We start from the raw sequence: 20,629 nt of genomic DNA, 5'->3' as shown, positions 1-20,629 counted from the left end.
TGGGGATCACCCCCTTCCTCATCACAGCCTCCTCACCTGGATTCCCCCCCACCCAGCCCTCGCCCTAACCAACCTGGTGATGGGGTGGTCCTCATCTCCCAAACCTCTCTTTGTCTATGCTCTTATTCCTCCGTCTTCTTCCCCTGGGAATTTATAGTGCAGAAGAAGGCCATTCGGCCCATCATGTCTGTGATGTTCTTTGACTTCTTTGACTGAAGAGTTCAACTACACAAGGTCTTACTTTGAGAAACAATTCTGTAATATTATCAGAAAGATATCTTTATAATAATACATAACTAATAATCTTTGCACTTGGTATAGCTCCGTAACACATCGTTGAGGCATCTCAAAACACAACACAAGATTTATTGTAGTAAATCACCTGTATAGGTGAATGTGGCAGCTAATTTGCACACAACGATGAGTTACAAACAGTCAATGAAGAGAATAAGCAATCTGGGGGTTTGTTGGTCAGAACACTGGGAGAAGGATGGCACCTCTGATCTGACAGCGCTCCCCCAGCGCGGCACTGCAGTGGCAGCCAGGCTGGCACATAGAGCTGGGCTGACACACACTGAGCCAGGCTGACAACTTGAATCATTTAACGCTAACCTGGATGCTTCCATACAACCGGAGGAATTTAAGATACAGTAGGAGTCCTTTTGACCCATTTTATTTGTGTCAGCTTCAGTGAAGCCACCCATCCTAATGCCAATTCCCTGATCCTTGCCCATCCCCTCTTATACCCTCCCTTCACACTTGGCAAGCTAACTGCTTTTTAAATCCTCCCAATTTCCTCCAAAAGCAGAGTTATTTTATCCAGTGGTTAGCTGATTATTTAATGGGCTGTCAGGAGGTGTTTTCATTACCAATGTTCCCAGGTGGTGTAATTACAAACCTGCCTCTGGGGGTAACTACATCAGCACAGTTCAAATGTCACCTTTTTTCCTCCTGTCAGCTCTGGAGCTGTATTCACAGAACATCCATCTCGCCACTCACTCCAGCAATGTCACTGTGCAGCTCTGAAAGTTTCAGGGGGAAAAAATATTGTCCATTTTAATTTACTGTCAAGTGTAGTGACTGCACTGTATTATGTAGACAAATGCAGCAACCAATTTGCACACAGAAACATCCTACAAACAGCAATCAAGAGAATTAACAATTTTATCTGAGAAATTGTTGATCAGGATTCCAGGAAATGAGTGATATGCGCCACAGCAACCTGAAATTCCACCTAGTCTCAGCTTGGGAGACCATTTTGTTTCAAAGTTTAAGATGCTGCTGTATTGTGGAGACTTCTTCATTCCACTGGTAATTTGAAAGCCAGTTTTCTGTAGTTCTGAAACAGAAGCCGGCTTCCAAATAAGATTGATTTGACGAAAGTCCCACTATTCTGCCCCATCTTAAACTTTAAGGAAAACTGGTCTCACAGGCTGAGACTAGGTGGAATTTCAGGCCAACAGAGAGCAGTGACCACCCCAGCTGGATAGAATGGTGGAGACCTGAGGCTGGTGAATGAATGGTACAATACACAAGTGAGCATGTGAGACACTATCCCATACAAATAGGATAGCACTATAGAGCACCATATAAATGCAAAATCTTGCAAGCCAAAGCTCTAACGGGTAGGGAGGTCCGAGCTGGATAAGCAAATTGGCTGCTGCGTTTGTCTAAGTAATGTGCAGTGCAGTCACGACACTTGACAGTAAATGAAAAATAAGGATATTTTGACAGGAGAAAGTAATGTGACATTTAACTGTAGGAAAGCGTTCCGGACAGCGATATCAATGGTAAGCTTTTTGGTAGTCGCTCGGCCTCAGCTGAGCTCAGCCCAAAGCTTGCCTGTCCCTGTGTTAAACCGCTGTAGCATTGATAATGTTAGCAGAGGTCAGTGCAGGTGAGTTTCGGTGAGTGAAGGTCAGTGCGGGTCAGGGCGAGTGAGTGCCAGTGGTCAGTGTGGGTCAGGGCAGGTCAGTATGGGTCAGTGCCAGTCAGTGCCAGTGGTCAATGCAGGTCAGAGTGGGTCAGTGTGGGTTAGTACCAGTGGTCAGTGTCAGTCAGGTACCAGTGGTCAGTGCAGGTCAATGCCAGTCAGTGCGGGTCCAAAGCACAGTGTAAACTGGACACAAGACGCTAAGAAGCAACAACAACAACAACAACAAGATTCCATTTATAAAGCGCCTTTCACGTCAGGAGGACGTCCCAAGGCGCTGCACAGTTGGGTCATGACCCGAGCATTGGGGGGAAATGGTCAGGGTGAGGGGAGGGAGGGAGCGAGAAGGGGGAAGAGAGTCGAGAGGGGAGCTGAAGGCACCCATCACCCAGCACCAGCCATGGATCAGCCATAGCCCAGCACACGTCAGGCTGAGCACATTGCCAGTCCCAAGCTCTAATGTGAAAGGCGTTGCACAAATACAAGTTATTGTTGTTGACCCAAACTGCTGTGGGTCTGAGACGTTTTGTCTTTAAATTTAAGTGCGCTCAGAATTTTGGAAAATTGTTAATTCAAACAAAGGGCTTCCAAAACAAGATTGAATTGAGGAATTTCCCTTAATTCAGCGCCATTCTTAGATTGAAGACACATTGTCTCACAGGCTGAGACTTAGTGTTGTTTTATACCATCAAGGCATGCCTATGCGAGCCTAGTGGCCCTCGCTTAATAATGTTAATTATTACATTCTGTCCTTCGGATGTAAAACGAGGTCCCGTCTGCCTGTTCAGGTGGATGTTAAAGATCCCATGGCGCTATTCAAAGAGAGAAGGGAGTTTTTCCTGGTGTCCTGGTCAAAAATCCCCCAAATAAAATTGGTCACTCACTTCAGGGCTGTTTGTACCCAACGGGCTGCCACGGTTCGCTCACAAAATACACAGTCACTACACTTTACAGTATATCGTATGAAGCACTTTGAGACGTCTCAATGAGGAGTCCTGTAGCTCAGTGGTTAGAGCACTCGCTTTGCAAGTGAGAGACCTGAGTTCAATTCCAGGCAGGGCGAAACCTTGGGCAAGTTTCCTTACTCCACACGCCTAATAATAATCCCTCCAAAACTAAAAACAATAATTAAATTGGTCATTTTCAATCTACGACTGTTTGTGGGACATTGCTGTGCGCAATTGGCTGCCGCGTTCGCCCACAAATATACAGTCAATTCACTTTACAGTGTGTTCTGTGAAGCGCTTTGGGACGTCCTCCCGACGTGAAAAGCGCTATATCAAATGCAAGGATTATTATTATTATTATTATATGTGATAAGGAGCTACATCAGATGCAAGGATTATTATAGTTATAATCCTCCAATGTCCCATTTGCACCTGAGCTCCGGGTAGCGAGTGCAGTGGAGTGAGGGTGCTGCTGTAACATGTGTTAAAGGGTTAACCGGTGGCTGTGATGCACTGATGTAAGCCCCATTGTGTTTGTACAGGTAAACAATGCTTGATTATAAATTCAGCCACTGCCTTCATCTACTGTAGCCAAACAGGAATCATTGCAAGAAGGAGCAGCGTGGAGTTTCCCCAGTGCAGGACAGGCAGGAACACGTTCAGGGGACACCCGGAGTATCTCTTTAAAAAGAAGCAAGTGTGAGCGAGCAGTGCCATTCAGGTAAGTTTGAATGCACCTGTCAGCTTCCATGTCTGGGATATAATCAGTCATCATTGTGAAGTAATAAAACACTGTGCAACTTGAAGGATCATTGTGATAACGATGAGTTAGGAAACTTGTAAACTAACAAACTGGTAAAACCTGTAGCTAAAAACTGACTGAATGTTTCCTGCTGCACTTCCTCTGTGTAAGTGCTCAGTGGCTGCAGAGTGTCCGCACTCTCCGTTACCAGGTTCAGTCACCTCAGATGGTAAAGGGAACTGGTGTACAGGGAGAACGTAATGCGATTCGGATGGAATTCCCACCTCTCCTCGTCCCCGGGGCTCCAGGCTGCCGTCACAAGCTCGTTGGAAGAGAGCGAACGGGTCCAGGTTCTGCACGTCTGGGCTCATGTCTGAATTTGAACAACACGACCCTGTGCTGGGGCCACCTCAGCGACTGTGGATGTTGTCAGTGAGATTTGCTGTCTGACTGTGCGTCACTTTTTCTGTGAGGAGGGGAAGGAAGTGCATTAGTGGAAAGTAATTGAGAGATATCGGAGCAAATGGGAAAGAAATTGGGAAGAGTTGCAAGAGGGAACATTTGGTTCACGGCACCTCTCTAGCCACCCTTCATTTCGGAGACTGTTCTTGAAGCGTCCTGTCGTGTATGATCCCTTTAAACGTAGTTGGAATCTTTAAGAAGCTATTTTGTACCGGGTGACCAAAAACTCACACCACCATTAAAATGTCTAATAAGTCTTAAAGAAATGAATTTTTTTTAGATAACAGGGTAGTTGTCACAATTTTTTGATCACCCTGGCTTTGGCCTGCGGGATAGTCAGTGTTGGTTTATGGTGTTGAGTGGGACTGAATTGGCCGCAGAGTACAAGTTTAGCGCTCTGAGGGGTTAAATTGCCTGTTTGACACATCTCTGAGTGCAGAACACACCCTCCAGGCTAGTGTTTCTCAAGCTTGTATTAGACACCAGTGGCTGGCTGTCTCTCTCTCTCTCTCTCTACTTACGATGGTTGTAGGATACTGCTGTGCGCAATTGGCTGCCGCTCACAAAATACAGTCACTACACTCTACAGTATATCCTGTGAAGCGATTTGAGACAGCTCAAAAATTATTATTAATGTAATGGACCATCAGTAACCACGGCATTAGGCCAACTCTAGCACACTCTGGGAATGGAGGGAACTGAGGGGCTCGGGGCTGGAGAGTAGAGGAGGACTGGGGGAGAGGAGTTGTGGTTTGCGCTGGATCACGCTGATCTGAGAGCCCCCGTTGCACCCCCCCCCCCCCCCCCCCACCAGGGCTGCCCACAGCCTGTGACTCTTTATTGCTGGCACTCGTTAACTCACGTTTGTAACCAACTGTGAGTGCAGTCGGCTAGAATGAATTTACCCAAAGCTGGACTAAACGTTTTCCCAGTAAAGCCGGACACTCCTCTCATTCCTTTGCACAGGCAAAATATCTTCACATAAATGGCAACATGCTTGTGATCTGCGGATAGGTTTGCAGGACTGGGATAATATCAGGTTTTGTTGAAGTGAAAACAAATGGTGGCAACATAGAGCCACTGAATACATAGCAATAATAATACAATCCAAATAAGTATACAAAAATTAAGACTGTAATGTATAGTAATGTGTAATAATACTCAGCTTTTGATATGATGTTGAAACATCTCACAGTGAGCGCCTCGCAGAGAATTGCTGTCAAGTGTAGGGACTGTGTGATTGAGTGATTTAGCTGGACATTGGCGACTGAGAGAAACTCCCTTCTCTTTTCCAATAGTGTGGTGGAATCTCTAACGTCCACCTCGTTAGGCACAGTCAGGACCTAGGTTTATTGTCTCACTGGAAGGAGATTTGCTGTGGGGCAGCCGGGTGTCTGACACACGCAGAAACTCATCACTGTGCTAAAGAGTTTCCAAACCAGACTGAGAATTCTCTTTCGTATGACACCTACACACAGAGATATCTCTGTGTCTGGAATGGAATGCGCACACACACTCTCTCTCACACTCTCTATCTCTCATTCTCTGGACGGATGTAACCTGTTTAACCCAAGCAGGGTTAGCAGAGCCAATTCTGAGTAAAGGACAATTGCCAAACAGTCCAGGAAATGGTTAAAGTGCAACCCAGAAAAAACCCTCAAAAATGAGCTTGCAGCTGACTTGGATGGATGTTTCATGAAGGTGAGGTTCTGAAATCAATTTCTTTTTGGGTAGGTTTCCCGTTGCCAATGTAAACACAGCGCTCGGGGCGTGTCAGCTTGTGAAGTGACTGTTGTTAATAATAAAAAAAAACTGTTGTGTTGTAATCATTCTTCTCGCCCACTGGGGTGATCGTCAGAACAACCGAGCGTGTTCACCGCAAAATACACAGTCACTACACTTCCCGGGAAACCCTGCGAGGCACTTTGTTACTGCAGCAGTCAGTGTACCTGGCTGCTCTCAGCCTGTGAGACATCCTGTCTTTAACATTTAACATTTAACAGAAAATCGTCAGCCTACTGCTCATTTGGATACGGCTTTTAGGACAAATTAATCTTCTAAGTTAGGAATGGGCCTGAAGATGTTCTCTGGACAAATTGTGCCTGAATTGAAGGGTCGTTGCTTCAATATTCTGCGCTGCCTTAAGTTTCAAAAAGAGAGGATCTTTCAGGCTAAGACTAGGTGGAATTCTGGGGCTTCTGTTCAGACAGCAAACCACCCCAACCCATTTCTCAAATGGTGTGATTTGGGACTGTTTGCATTCAGGGGTTCGTTCCTATAGGCAGGCACGTAATAATAATAATAGTAATTCTTGGATTTGGTATAGTGCCTTATCATATCTCCTTTAAGAGGAGTTTCCTTTAAGAATCTACAGAAAATTGACTTCAAAGTTAAGACCAAATTCAACGACTTGCCAAATTCTGGTGACTCTGAAAGGCTAAGCAAATAAAATAAATCCAGAGCCAGGTAGAATTTCTAAACTATATTGTGTCCTGTGTCCTCCTGATTGTGGTCTGGAAGGCAGAGCGGAAATACCAGTGGCTGTGACTGCGTAAGGCTTTTCCTATGAGTAGACACAACGTACAGAATAAGAATGAATAATACTTTATTTTATTCAGCGGACTCTGGCTTGCTCCACGTCCCCTCCCTGCCGGCCCCACCATTGGTGGTCAGGCCTCCACTCTCTCTGCCTCCACCCTCTGGAACTCCATCCCTGAATCTCTCCATCTTGTCCCCTCCCTTGTCCTCCTTTAAGGCTTGTCTCAAGATCTTCATCTTTGACCGTGCCTTCGGTTATCTTCCCACCCCCTTCCCCTGCCCTCCACCCCTCTTGATTCCATTCTCCAGCTCAGGTGCAAACCCTTCACTGTCTAACGCCTTGGGATACCCTCAACGAGAAAGTTGTTATATAAATATAATTTGTTGTTATTGTTAAGAATTAGAATCAGGCAGGAACGAGCGGAAAGGAAAACCACATGCATGAAGATGGTAGTTGTCAGGGTTGTTATTAACTGTAGGAAGAGAGCTGACTGCTCTATCCCCAGGGTGTGAAGCGCACTCCTGGGATCACTTGTTTGGCCCAGTGACTCTCACCAAGCTGAGCACTGGATTTTGTTCAATCCCAGTGCAGTCCTGAGGGGGTGCTGCCTTGTTGAAAGTGTAACCGTGCTCCTCTGTGGCGGGCGGGCAGACGGGAAAGATCCCATGAGCCGAGTGTTATAAAGAGAAGGTAGTTCTCTCAGGTTCCTGTCTGGATATTCCTCCCTCATCCACATTCACTAGCGGAATATTAACCTTGGTCTTTCGTCTCATTTCTATTTGTGGCACGTGCTAGTACAGATTATTAATTAGAATAATAATCCTTGTATTTGATATGACGCTTTATCACATCAGAGATGTTTTAAAATCGCTTCACAGGATATACTGTAAACTGATGTGACTGTGTGTATTTTGTGGGCAAACTTGATAACCAATTTACGCACAACAACATCCCACAAACAGCCATGAGGTGAATCATCAGTTTTATGTGGGGAATTTTTGGCCAGGACACTAGGGGAAGAAATGCCCTTCTCGATTAGTTAATCTTCAAAGTCCACCTGGACTGACAGATGACACCTCATTTATGTCTCATCAGAAAAGTATCACCACTGACAATGCAGAACATCCCCAGCACTGTACTCAGATGTTAGCAACAACAACTCCATCTTGGAGTGTTGAACAATGGATAAACTATACAGGTTCCAAGTCCACAGAGGTGAGGCTGCGGCATTAAGCCAAGCTGACACATACTGAGCTGGTGATTGGGGAGGAGACCATATCTCCACTGAGGGAGATGAAGAGTTTGGGGTACCCGGGTTACAGCTGCCCAGACACAGTGTTACTAACGGTCATTAAATCAGTATTCTAGACTCGTATCTTGTTTCCCTAAAGACCAATGATACATCCTTCCAGATGTATCACCTGGGAACACAGCTCAGGCCTGTGTTGAGGAGGGTGTCAGCTCAGGAGTGTTGAGGAGGGTGTCAGGCAGGAGGAAGAGTAGGAGGATAATGAATAAGTGGTAGATGAGGGATGAGGAGAGAGGGCAACCTTGGGGAACAATGGCTGGCTAACATCCTCCTCCCAAGGGCCTTTCTTCCCATCCCTTCCCCCCACACCCCCCAGTAGCAGGTGGTACAACTGCCAGAGAGGAGCTCAGAGGCAGGGACGAGGGAGCCAGCAACTTTGGACATGAGGGTCCAGGCACAGGGAACCATAGAACTATAGACATTTTCAGCACAGAAGAAGGCCATTCGCCCAGCATGCCTGTGCCGCTCCCTCAAGAGCAATCCTTTCAGCCCCACGTACCTGCACTTTCCCCACACCCCTATACAAGTTCCAACTTTAAGGTATTTGTCTCGTTCCCTCTTGAAGGCTATCCACTCATATCAGGGCATTCCATATTCCTAATGTGGTGAAATATCCCTGTGAAAAAATTCTCCTAAACTGCCCATTTGCTCATTTACTAATTATCTTAAAACCTGATGCCCTCCAGTTACTGACTTACCAACAAGTGGGAATAATTTTTCTGACAGTGATGTTGATTGGCCCGGTGAAGCTGGAGACAGAATCGTACACATCAGCCTTTTCTCACTGTGGGTCCAACAGGTGATTGAATTGCTAGTTAATGGGTTTCTGAGTTTCTGAAACTCTTCTGAGTTTCTGGTCAGTAGTCAAGGACCCACTAACTAGGAGGGCACCGGTGCCTGGCTTTGTGGTTAGTCAGATTGAGCAAGAGCATCATGGGGGGAGTGGGAGGTCAATCTCCAGAGCGTAGCTGAAGCTGGAACCCTTGGGCCTGTTTGAGAAGCAGCTGGGTGTTGTGATCAGCGGGCAGCTGGTCGGGAATTCTAAAGGGATGAGATCAGAGGGTGGAAGAGATTTCTTCATCCCAACCAACCTGATGGCCTGTGACCTGCTAAAGCATGGAGCCTATCAGTAAGTGTCCAGTTAAATCTCCCACCCCACGGACACACACACACAGTGCCTCAGGCACCTATCGCACCATTAATTACCACAGTGTCAGCCAGGCATCCGGAAGATCTGAATCAAGGAAATTTACAGCACAGAAGGCATCCACTTGACCCGTCATGGCTATGTGGCTCTTTCAGTCCCATTCACTTGCCCTTTCCCCATACCCTGAGAACCAATTCCTTTTTTTAAATTTGCCAATTAAGCAGTAATTTACAATTTATGTTTATATACAGTAGCACCTTTCCTGTTGAGAGGACGTCTCAGAGTACTTTGCACAGCTGGTGGGCTCCCGAGCTGAAGAGTGCCAGCCGTCGTGGGTGGGGGTTAAGCTTGAGGCTGACATAATGTGTGGATTAGCTCTGGTGGTAGGAGGGACACAGAGATGGTCCAGGGTTGACAGTTTCAGGGACAGGCCCAATGTCACTGGTTCTAACCAAGCACGTGACCCCGGGATTAGAATACAATACTGCAGGGGCTTGTGTTTGTGAGCTATTTCTTCTGAGCTGGGGGATTTTTTAGATGTTGTGAGGAATGTGCCGTGGGAAGCTTTGAGAGAACATAGGGTGGTAGAGGTCAGGACACGACTTATTTACAAAACAGGTTGACGCTATGATGGGAGGCTGGTCAGGTAGGTGGGTGTTTATGAAAAAGGTTTATGAAGTCAGCCTGACTCAGTTGGCAGCACTCTCCTCTGAATGAAAATCTTGTGGGTTCAAACTCCACATCAGGTAATAGAGCCCAGAACAGTGCTGGGGAAGTGCTGCATTGTCAGAAGTGCCGTTGTTTGGGTGAGACGTAAACGTTACTATCCTCCTTGGGGGTGGGTGGGGGTGGAGGTCAGTGGGATCTTCTCTGGGCTCACCCTGTATTGGCTCCAATATTGGTGTGATTGGCAATGGAACGTTGGAACTTCCATGTCAGAATGGAATGGCAGAATCGAGCCCAATCTCTGTAACGGTCTCATAGAATCATAGATTATTACAGCACAAGAGGAGGCCATTCGGCCCATCTTACCTGTGCCGGCTCTTTGGAAAAGCTATCCAATCAGTCCCACTCCTCCCACTCTTTCCCCCTAGCCTTGCAAACATTTCCTTTTCAAGTACCTATCCAATTCCCTTTTGAAAGTTGTTATTTATTGTCTGGAGTCCGGTTCCTGAGCCGGGCAGGTCCGTGGTACTCCAGGGCACTGCTGGTGACGGCACAGCCCTGCCTGGCTCATCATCAGGACTTGGAGGGTGATTCTTCCTACTCAGGTCTTGTTAACCCGCTTTTCCTAACAATATCTTGGATCCCAACAGTGCCTCAAAGCGCTGTAGAAAACATAATTGATGAGAAATGGAGGGATTGTTGTTATATGGAAACACAGCAGCCCAATGAGATATGTGGACTTCTCCTTTGAAATTGGGGGATGAACGTGGGTCAGGCCCCCAGTAATGGGGCGCGATGGCTGGCCAGCACCTGGGCATTGTCACCTCAATAATCCCGTGACCAATCCATGTGCGTGAGACCCTGCTCTCGCCCCAACAACCTAACCCACTCACCCGCCGGGAAGTCAGGTTGTGTTTTGCCACAATGTGCCAGCAGGTTAGGATACCCCTGCAACGAGCAGGATCCCAATGAGGGGTCCACAGGGCTCCCACCTCACAGGCAAACCAGTGTTATACCAGAGCGCATTATAACAGGTTTCTGCTGTGGAAGTCAGAAGCCCCTCCCACACACACACACACACACTGTTATCAAACAGCATCTCCTTCACCTGCGCTCAGCAGGCGGGAGCTGAAGCAAAAGCAGTGATACAAGAGAAGATGGGAATTGGGGTCTGTGTCAGCCATTCACCTCCTCTGATTGGTTATAGTTTAACGTGCAGTTCACTGGTGGACTGGGAAGTGATGGAAGCTCATTGCGAGCGTGGAAAGCGGAATAGAGCTCATCGGTCTCGGTCCCCGGGACCAAACCCTTATCTTCTGTGCTCACCCCTGGAGCTCCGTCCCCGAAGCCCTCCGCCTTGCCCCTCCCTTGACTTGTTCAAGGACCGTCTCAAGCCCTACCTCTTTGACCTTCCTCTTCAATCACCCTCCCACCTCCACATCCCTACCCCGATCCCTATCGATTCCAACTCCCAGATCGGGCGTGGACTCTTAACTGCCCAGCGCCTAGGGATGTGCTTCTGACGTAAAATGCTATATAAATGTAACTTGTTGTTGACTGAGAGCTGTGAGGTGGACACAGGAAGAGGAGGAAGCTGGAGCTCGGTGCCTGGGCTGGGGTATGCTTCCAGGCTACTTTAACCTTTTGTTTGCTCTTTTGCTGGGAGGAGAGGCGTAGCAGCTGGGAAGAAGTGTCAGAACATTGCAAAGAGCAAAAGTACATTTATTAAAGAAATGAAAGCAGCACGGAATAATGTGCGGTGTAGATATAACCCACTGACTTAATCTCATCTCTGTCGCTGATATTTTCCTGCAAGAGAGAAGTAGCTGAGCAAATATCCACACCTGTTCAAAAGTGCTTTGGCTCCCGTCCACGATCTGTGGAAACGAGTGATTAAGCCAGGAGCCACCCACTGTGTAAAGTGCCCGGCCTCACCTCCCATAGGCCAACACGCAGGCTATTGCTCCTACAGGAATCTGGCGTAAACCGTGAGCCCACAACTGGGAATTGTATTCAGATCATTTCTTTACAGAGCGTCGAGTCCTTTGGCAACTTTGCATTTCAAAAGCTTCAACTTTCTCTGTTTGTTGAGCTGGTGTATACTGTAGGCTGCACTCACTGGCTTTCACCCGCCCGTCGTTTTGATGTGACTAAAGCACTAAATGTTTACTTTACACAAACTGACTGATGTTCCAGTGCAGTTCTGGGGAAGTGCTGCGTTGTGTCAGAGATGGGGTGAGGCGTCAGTCTGGCTCAGTTGGTAGGTCTGAAGGTTGTGGGCTCAAGCCCCCACATCGGGACTTTGAGTTCACAATCTAAGCTGACACTCCAGTGGAGCACTGGGGTGTGTCGCATTGTCGGAGGTGCCGTCCTTCAGATGAGATGTTAAACCGAAGTCCCGTCTGCCTGTTCAGGTGGACGTTGAAGATCCCGTGGCGCTATTAGAAAAGAGAATTTCTCCTGGTGTCCTGGCCGACAATCCCCTAAATAAGCTTGGTCACTCACTCCATGCTATCTGTGGGACAATGCTGTGCGCAAATTAGATACTGTGTTCACCTATAAAGTAAATAGTGACAACAACAACAACAAGATTACATTTGTATAGCGCCTTTCACGTCGGGAGGACGTCCCAAGGCGCTGGACAGTGTACAGCCTTTCAGACCCGAGCTGGTGACACCACATTACAGTAAAAATCCTGTAGAGCACTTTGAGGATGTGAAAAGCGCTTTGTTAAATGTAACAGTTATTATATTCACGATGCCCATTCACTCAGGAATCAGGGCCTCTATTTTACACGATAATCCCAAGCCCTTTTGGGGAAACAGTCCCCCACTAGATGATCGGTGCAGAGTTTAGTTACACTGAGGATCTGGGCGGCAGAGTTTTGAATGAATTGGATTTTATGAATGGTGGAGCTGGGGAGACAGGAGAGGAGGAGATGGAGAAATCAAGGTGGGAAGTCACAAATGTGTGGATAAGGTTTCAGCCACGTTGGGAGTGAAGTACAATGAAGTATATTTACACCGCTCCTGATATTCAATCCTCCCCGTCACTGGGAGATTTTGGAGATACAAATAGTGCTGTGTTTGCCTGCTGGTCCTGTCTGTGTGTGTGTGTCTGGATTTATCTCTGTGTGTCACTGCTGACAGCCTGGCTCAGTTGTTAGCCTCTGGATCAATCCTCCACTTGAATTGATCATTCGCTCCATGGCTGTTTGTGGGATGTTGCTGTACGTAAACTGCACAGTCACTACACTTGAAACCGTGTAAGGTGTGCTGCAATATTGCGATGTGATAGTTGCTGATTTGTTATTTATTACCACTGCTATCACCTTAAGATCACAAAGCCCCGAGCTCAGGGTGGGGTTTGAGTTCAGCGTTGGTGCCGGAGTTATAACAAGTTAACGGCTTCTCTGTTAGGGTATTTGTGAGCATGTGATGCCTGTGAGAGATTGTAGCTTCAGAACAAACATAAAAGCATAGGGGTAGCACTGAGCGCAGAGCAATCACCCTTCCTCAGGGATCATTTGTGTCAATCAAGGTTAAAACAGTGCTCTCATCCTGTGATTAAAAACAGCCTCGCTGGGGACACTCAGCGGGTCAGGCAGCATCTATGGAGAGAGGAAAGTGAGTTAACGTTTCAGGTCATCAACCTGATGCGTTAACTCACTTTTCTCTCTCCATAGATGCTGTCTGACCCGCTGAGTGTTCCCGGCCACTTCTGTTTTTATTTCAGATTTCCAGCTTCTGCAGTATTTTGTCTTTTCTCTCACACCGTCAACCAGTTTGAGAGTTAGTTAATGGTCGCCACTGTGGTGTGTGCTGGATGACATTCTCCTCCTGATGACATAGGCACTGTCTTGTCCTGGAACATTGCTCTGGGACAGAACATCCTCTGCCAACAGCAACACACTGTGATACTTGTACTGTTTCTGGGTCAATAGCAGAAGCTGAGGCTCTGTAACCTGAGCCGAATCTCTGTCAAGTATCGTTTACAGTCCTGTTAGGTTTAGTGAATAGCACAACGTGTCCATTTTTCCACGTGAGAAGTCAGTGTTAGTCTCCAGCCTCCGTCCCGAGCCGGTGTCGTCAGCCCAGGCTTCCCCGTCCCCACTCGCCACAGTCACAGCTGCGTCTGGATCCACTGAATCTTGGTATCAAGCCCTCAACCGTTCAATTTGCATAAAATAAATCGCAATTTCAATTCTTGTCATGCTCTCATCCCTGGCCACAAACATGCTGGGCTTTTATACTGCTGCTTGGTAAACGGCCAGGGGCAGTGATCATCAAATCGCTCTTGACTTGGGTAAGCTGGAAACTTATTGAGACTCAATCCAATGGCAAGCCAGCTGAATCAAAAGGCTGTGGGTTGAAGCCCCACATCAGGAACTCTGAACTCACAGTTTAGATGTACGTTCCTGTGCTGGGGCTGGAGGTGACATCCATTGAGCTGAGATGTTACTGTCTGCTCAGGTGGACGTTAAGAATTCTGTGGCACTTTTCGAAAAGAGAAGGGAATGTCTCTCTCCCGCTCTCCTGGCCAACAATCCACCGGGTAAAATTGTTGATTCACCTCGTGGCTTGTGGAACATCGCTGTGTGCAAATTGCCTGCCGAGTTCCCCTGCAAATACACAGTCACTACACTTCACATGTGTCAGTGATGCGCTGTATCAAGTGCAAAGATTTATTCTAAAGCCTGAGGTGTTTTTTAGGAGAAGGGCTTGGAATTCAATCACTGTCTTTTTAAACAAACCTCTAAATATACACAGTCACCATTGATTTGATGCCAACAGTGAGGTATAAATAGGACAATAGCTGAGACTTGGTGCCTGGGGCCTGAAACTGACCTGCCTATGCTCCATGGTGTTGCAAGAGGGGTCATCACCATTACTGGCCTGATACACCCCCCAGTCTCAGCCTTTGAAACCAATGTGTCTTAAAATGTGCATTTTTAAAATCAAAAATGGCTCCGAAATTCAGACACCAGATTGAAGGATTTCCTAGAATTCAGCACCACCTTCAAAGTTGAGACAGAATGGTCTGAAGAGCTGAGTTTGGAGAAATTTCGGGGGCCTCGGGTGCTTTGGATACTTCCTCATCTCGTATTTCTCTGTTGCGAGACCAGAAATAGAGTGTATTAAAGTTATTAAAAGCTTTTGTAGATATTTTGGAATATTAATGTTCTTTGAACAGGGTCTGTGATGCGTGCTCTGCTTTGTGAAGCTGCTCAGCCAATTGGGGTTGTTCAAAACCTCCTTTACATTGTACAGCTATGGCTTTGGGCCGAACAGAACAACCTTTGACCTGCCCCAACCCCTTTGAAGCCTGCGATTCCAGTCAGGTTGGTTTCTGAGTTTCTCAGAAGTGTCAGCCTGGCTCGACTGGCAGCACTCTCTGAGCAAGAAAGTTGTGGGTTCAAGACCCCAGGCTGGCACTGCAGGGCAGAGCTGGGGAGAGCTGTATACCCGAGGTCCCATCTGCCTGTTCATCTGGACGTTAAAGATCCACTGGTGCTATTGAAAAAGAGAAAGTAGTTTTACTCTCCCATTGCCCTGGCCAACAATCCCCCAAATCATAAAATTGGTCAATCACTCCAGATGAAGAAGGAAGGCCCTGCGGCGTATTTGAGTTTAGAGTTTAAGATCAATTAGGCTGCAGGATTGTGGCAAATTCTTACATTAATCTGGAAGCTGGTTTCTTACAGTTCTTAGAAAGTTCCAAGGTGACATCCTTGGCAATGAAATGTCAGACTTGAGTCAACCCTCTGTGATGGTCTCTAGTTCAGTTCCTGAGCCAGGTGGGTCCACAGCACCCCAGGGCATTGCCCAGCCTGGCTCATCGGCAGGAGTTGGATGCCCACTGCGGGCAGGGAATCCTCCCACTCAATTCCAGTTAACCCTGTAAGACAAAGCCCTTATAGGTAGGATGGGCCTCGCTGGCAGCAACAACAACAACAACAATACATTCTCGAATTAGATAAGCTGCATCCCCCAGGGGGAAAGAGTGCACATTCCATTCCAGTCATAGGGAAATTCACATGTATAGGTGGCATAAATATGTGAAACTGTCAACCTAGTTTTGATATTCTTAAGCATGGTGTTAGGTTTCCGCAAGTGGCAGAAACCTGGCTGACCCCGAAAATTGTACTTACCTCAGTAAGGGCTCTGCTGAGATGTTTATTTTCAAGATCCCATTGATAGCAATAGCTTCATTTAAAAATGTCATAATTCCGGATCAGTGCCAGCAGCCTGGCTCAATGGTAGCACTTTTACCTCTGAGTCACAGGATTGTGGCTTCAAGGCCCATGTCAGTATTTTGTGGGTGCTACATTGTCAGAGGTGCCGTCCTTCAGGTAAGACGCTAAACCAGAGGTCCTGTCTGTGCCTGTTCAGGTGAATGTTAAAGATCCCATGGCACTACTCGAAAAGAGTAGGGGGAGTTTTTCCTGGTGTCCTGGCCAACAGTCCCCCAGATAAAACTGGTCATCCACTTTATGACTGTTTGTGGGAAGTCACTGTGCACAAATTAGATGCTGCGTTTGCTTACAAAATACACAGTCACGGCACTTTACAGTAAAAATCCTCTGAAGAGCTTTGAGATGTTTTGACGATGCGATAAGGTGCTGTACCACAGGCAGAGATTTGTTTTTATTGTCATCAACCCCAGAGTCTCCAAATCAAACAATGTTTATAATACAAAAACCTCTGAAAAAACCCTGCTTGATGGATATTGTCTAAGCCCCAAAGTTAGTGCTCACAGCACCACCTTACACCATGCAGACACCGGGAGGCCATTTGGGAATTGGTGGTGTAACAATAGGAGCACAGCTGATTTGGCATTTGGCCCTTTCCCCTTCCCCGTGCCCAACTCAGCGCATTTTTGCTGTGAAATATCGGAATGCCTCCAAACAATAGGAACACGGTATCTGATTGCATTGTTGACTTAGTGAAGCTGCCAGCAGCTACCTCCTAGATACCCCACTCTATCGACGGAATGAAACATCGGAATATTGCCCCTTTCACTGTAACAGTTCCCACAATTTATGGCCCCAAATAACTTTTTAATGGAGTAATTATACTGTATAATTCCCCACATTGGATTATCTGTATGTTGGGAGCAGGTTGTGTAATTGTATCTTCCTCCCACATACAGAGCTTAGGGAGTTGGCAGGGAAGGAGTGCTGACAGTGACAGTGCTGAGTTATGTGGGAATTTTTAGTCTTTACGCAATCCTCTGCAGTGAGGTGTAATGTGTAATGAATTACAACATAAACCTGTTTTACACTCCAGCAGCTTTATTCTCTGCAGACTCGGTGCAGGACCGTTCAGGGCAAAGTGATCACAAATATTTCTCTTTCTGGCTGGCGTGGACACCCTGTTATTCACGGGTTCTGCACTTGTGGACGCCACAACCACTTAAGTGGCCAGTAAAGTTCAACCGAGACATAACTTTCCAAAAACAGGAACCTGTGCTGTCAGACATGTCAAGAGAGCATGTCAGATTTGCTCCCTTAAAGTTCCTGTGTACGTTTATGTGTGCATCGGTGTGTGTGTGTTTGCTCCGGGACGCTACCCCACATGAAGGGCGCTATATGAATGCAAGTTGTTGTTGTTGTGTGTCTGTGTTGAGTTTGTGTCTTTGGGTATGTGTGTGTGGAAACCAGGATAGAGTTCCAGAGAGGGGGATGGAATGGCTGAAACCTCGCCCGCTGATGGTGAGGTGGATCAGGAGACACTATTATTAGCTATCAGGCTGCCTCCGATTTAACTCATTCTTAGAATCATAAAATCTTACAGCACAGATGTTGGCTATTCGGCCTATCGTGCCTGTGCCGGCCTCTTTGAGGTACCAACTAGGGCCATTCACCCGCTCTTTATCCCCTAGTCCTGCAAAATGTTGCTTTTCAAGTACCGATCCAATTCCCTTTTGAAAGCTATCATCGAATCTACTTCCACCACCCTTTCAGGCAGTGTATTCCAGACCGTGATAACTCTCTGGGTAAAAAAGTTAATTGCCAGCAACTAAATACTGTACAACTCTTTACCTGCGTCACCCAGATGTCAGCGGGAATCAATGGGTTGAGCTCTTTCTTCTGGGTTTAATCCACGTCAGGGTTGTGAACTCATCGTCCAGGTTGACACCCCAGCACAGCTCTGTAGGGAGCCCTTCACTGGCAGAGGTGTCGGCCTTCGAATGCGATGTTGAACTAAGGTTGCATCTACCTACAGAGAAACTATTTCCTCTGATGGGAGAATCCAGAACAAGGGGCATAATCTTAAAATTAGAGCTAGGGCATTTAGGAGTGAAATCAGGAGGCAGTTTTTCATCCAAAGGCTAATGGAAATCTGGAACTCTTCCACCAACAGGCTATGGATGCTGGATCCATTCGCATTTTCAAGACTGAGGTGGATAGATATTTGTTAGGTCAGGTATCAAAGGATATTGGGCAAGGGTGGGTAATTGGACTTGAGGTGCAGATCAGCTATGATCTTATAGAATAGCGGAACAGGGTCAAGGGGCTGAATAGCCTACTCCGGTTTCTATCTGTTCAGGTAAATGTTGAGTATGTGATGACAGTAATGTCAGGGAGTTTCTCCCAGAGTCCTAACCAAAAGGCCCCCAAGTAAGGCAGCCAACCCAGTCTGAGCGACTGACCTGTGCATTGTTCATGTGGCAGCGATGGCTCCTGTAACCTCTGTCAAATGCGCATTATAAACCAGCAAATATTATATTTATTTTATTTATTATTTATTATTATACATAATAATGAAGCCCTTCGATCGGAGCAGCAAGGGAAGGCAGAGAAGTTCCTTAGAATAAATAGTACTTACTGATGATATAATGCTTCTCACAATGTTACTGTGAAGTGTAGTGACTGTATTTTATAGGCTAATGCGGATGCTGATTTGCACACAGCAATGTCTTACAAACAACCATGAAGTGAATGATCATTTTTATTTGGGGGATTGTTGGTCAGGAACCGGGAGAGAGAAAAACTTCCTTCTCTTTTTGAATAGTGCCATGGGATGCCGGCAACTTGGGTTAACATCTCATCCGAAGCACAACATCTCCAACAGCCCTGCGCTGGACTGTCAGCTTAGTCCATGTGAGTTCAAAGTCCTGATGTGGGGCTTGAGCCTACAATCTGGGTGAAGTCGCCTCTTGGTTTAAGCCATGTTAGGGCAGTGAGCTCACTGTCTGGACTGACACTACACAGAGTTACACTACACTGTGTTATCCACAGTGAGCCGGGCTGACAACTGGACGGAATGAGCTGGAGTCAGAGATGATGGAAGTTGATTTCATTATTTCAGGATGATAATGGAGGCAGAAAAAAAATCACATCACACTTTTCTTGTCAATTTCGATCTGAGGTCAAATTTTCTTACTGAAAGCAAGAAATTTTATGCAACTTTGTACCACCTTCAATTTTACACCAAAGTGGCTCCACAGGCTGACCAATGGGTATTCCAGGTCTTCGGCAGGTCTTCAAGCTGTTACTGCATTAAAGTACACCATGGGGGTGGGGGTGGGGGGGGGGGAAGAGGGATGGGAGGGGGGTTAAACCAATCCTATAATCCAATCCTTTCATACAATGAAGCTCCAATCGCCGTGGCAACACGTTCCTGCAGAAGGTACACTGCGCTGAGCTGTGGAGAAAGTATTGAGACACAATCCCAGGGGAACGCACGTGAAATTAGGTATTAATGGGATGCTCTGATCCCCTTCCCCCCTCGCCCCTCACCCTTTCAGTCACTGGGGTCAGCGACCATCAGTAATAACCAATAACCACAGTCTGTTGCTTTGGTGACTTGATTAAAACAATGTCAAATTCACCCCTCTCAGATAACTCAACCCCACACACCCGTTCTGCGGTAATACCCACCCCGTCTCCGCACGGGGAGGGGGTTTCCGAGAAGGGGGGAAATTTACATTGTTTTTAATCAAGTCACCAATGTAGCAGCTGTGTTTGTTATTCCCAGAGAAAGAGCTGAGCGTGTATAATGTGTACTTATAGCCTCAGCTCTTCAATTCATTGTGTTAGCTTTCTCTGTAATGCTCTTAGTAATTAAGTACTCCTTAAATTAACACTGGCGCTAGTTATAACAACAAGAATCCTTGCGTTCGATATAGCGCCTTTTCACATTGTCCAGACATCTCAGAGTGCTTCACAGACTGCAAAGCATCACAAGATCTTGAGACATACAGTCTGTGGAAAATTCTTACATTTTGTCTTGATTTAGAAGCTCTTGGATTATGGGAAACTAAGGCAAATGGGCTCCCAAATAAGGAATGAATTTAAGAATTTTCCGCAGTTTTGCACGATCTTAAATTTCAAGCACAAAATGGTGTTGCACGTTAAGATGAGGTGGAATTTGGGCATTTTTCTTACATTAAAATTCAAGAAGATCTTGCAAAGATTATGAAAATTCTTGAATTGAGGTCCTCGCCTGTAAGCAAAAAGAATTGTGGGCAAAAAATATGGCTTCCAAATTTTAACGCTGAATTTTTAAGGATTTTCCAGAAGAATTCTTACACAATCTTAAATTTGGGCCTTGGATATTTCTGATTTGCAAACCAGATATCCCTGACACTAGTGAGCCAGGATTCTGACTCCTCATTTGCAAAATGACCCAGTTTGTCTAGTAACATGCTGTCACTGCCCAGGACCTGTCGCCTTGCACTTTCTCTCTCTCCTCCGTCAATGGGGGTCATCTAACGAGTGAGCATATAAACCCGAGAGGGCAGAGGTTACCATTGCAGTTGCTGCCTTTCTCAGCCAGCACACACTAAGTCAAAATACTTTTATAAATCAAACCTGTACAGGGCTCTTTCTTTCCTTATCTCAGCTGTTGGCTCAAGGCTATAAATTTGGTTTTAATT

General features: G+C 46.4%; 1 protein-coding gene across 2 annotated transcripts in view; it reads left to right on the top strand.

The window, feature by feature from the left end:
• Positions 1 to 3,456: 3,456 nt before the first annotated feature.
• LOC103179064 (SAM pointed domain-containing Ets transcription factor) overlaps positions 3,457 to 20,629 on the top strand; it is a 31,709-nt gene continuing 14,536 nt past the window's right edge. For both annotated transcript variants that reach the window (XM_007894144.2, XM_007894145.2), the window contains exon 1: positions 3,457 to 3,601. The gene's annotated coding sequence lies outside the window, so the exon portion shown is untranslated. The remainder of the gene's footprint in view (positions 3,602 to 20,629) is intronic.

This window comes from Callorhinchus milii, unplaced genomic scaffold (genome assembly GCF_018977255.1).
Source record: "Callorhinchus milii isolate IMCB2004 unplaced genomic scaffold, IMCB_Cmil_1.0 Scaffold19, whole genome shotgun sequence".
NCBI lineage: Eukaryota > Metazoa > Chordata > Chondrichthyes > Chimaeriformes > Callorhinchidae > Callorhinchus > Callorhinchus milii.
This window is presented reverse-complemented; position numbering and strand designations above follow the sequence as displayed.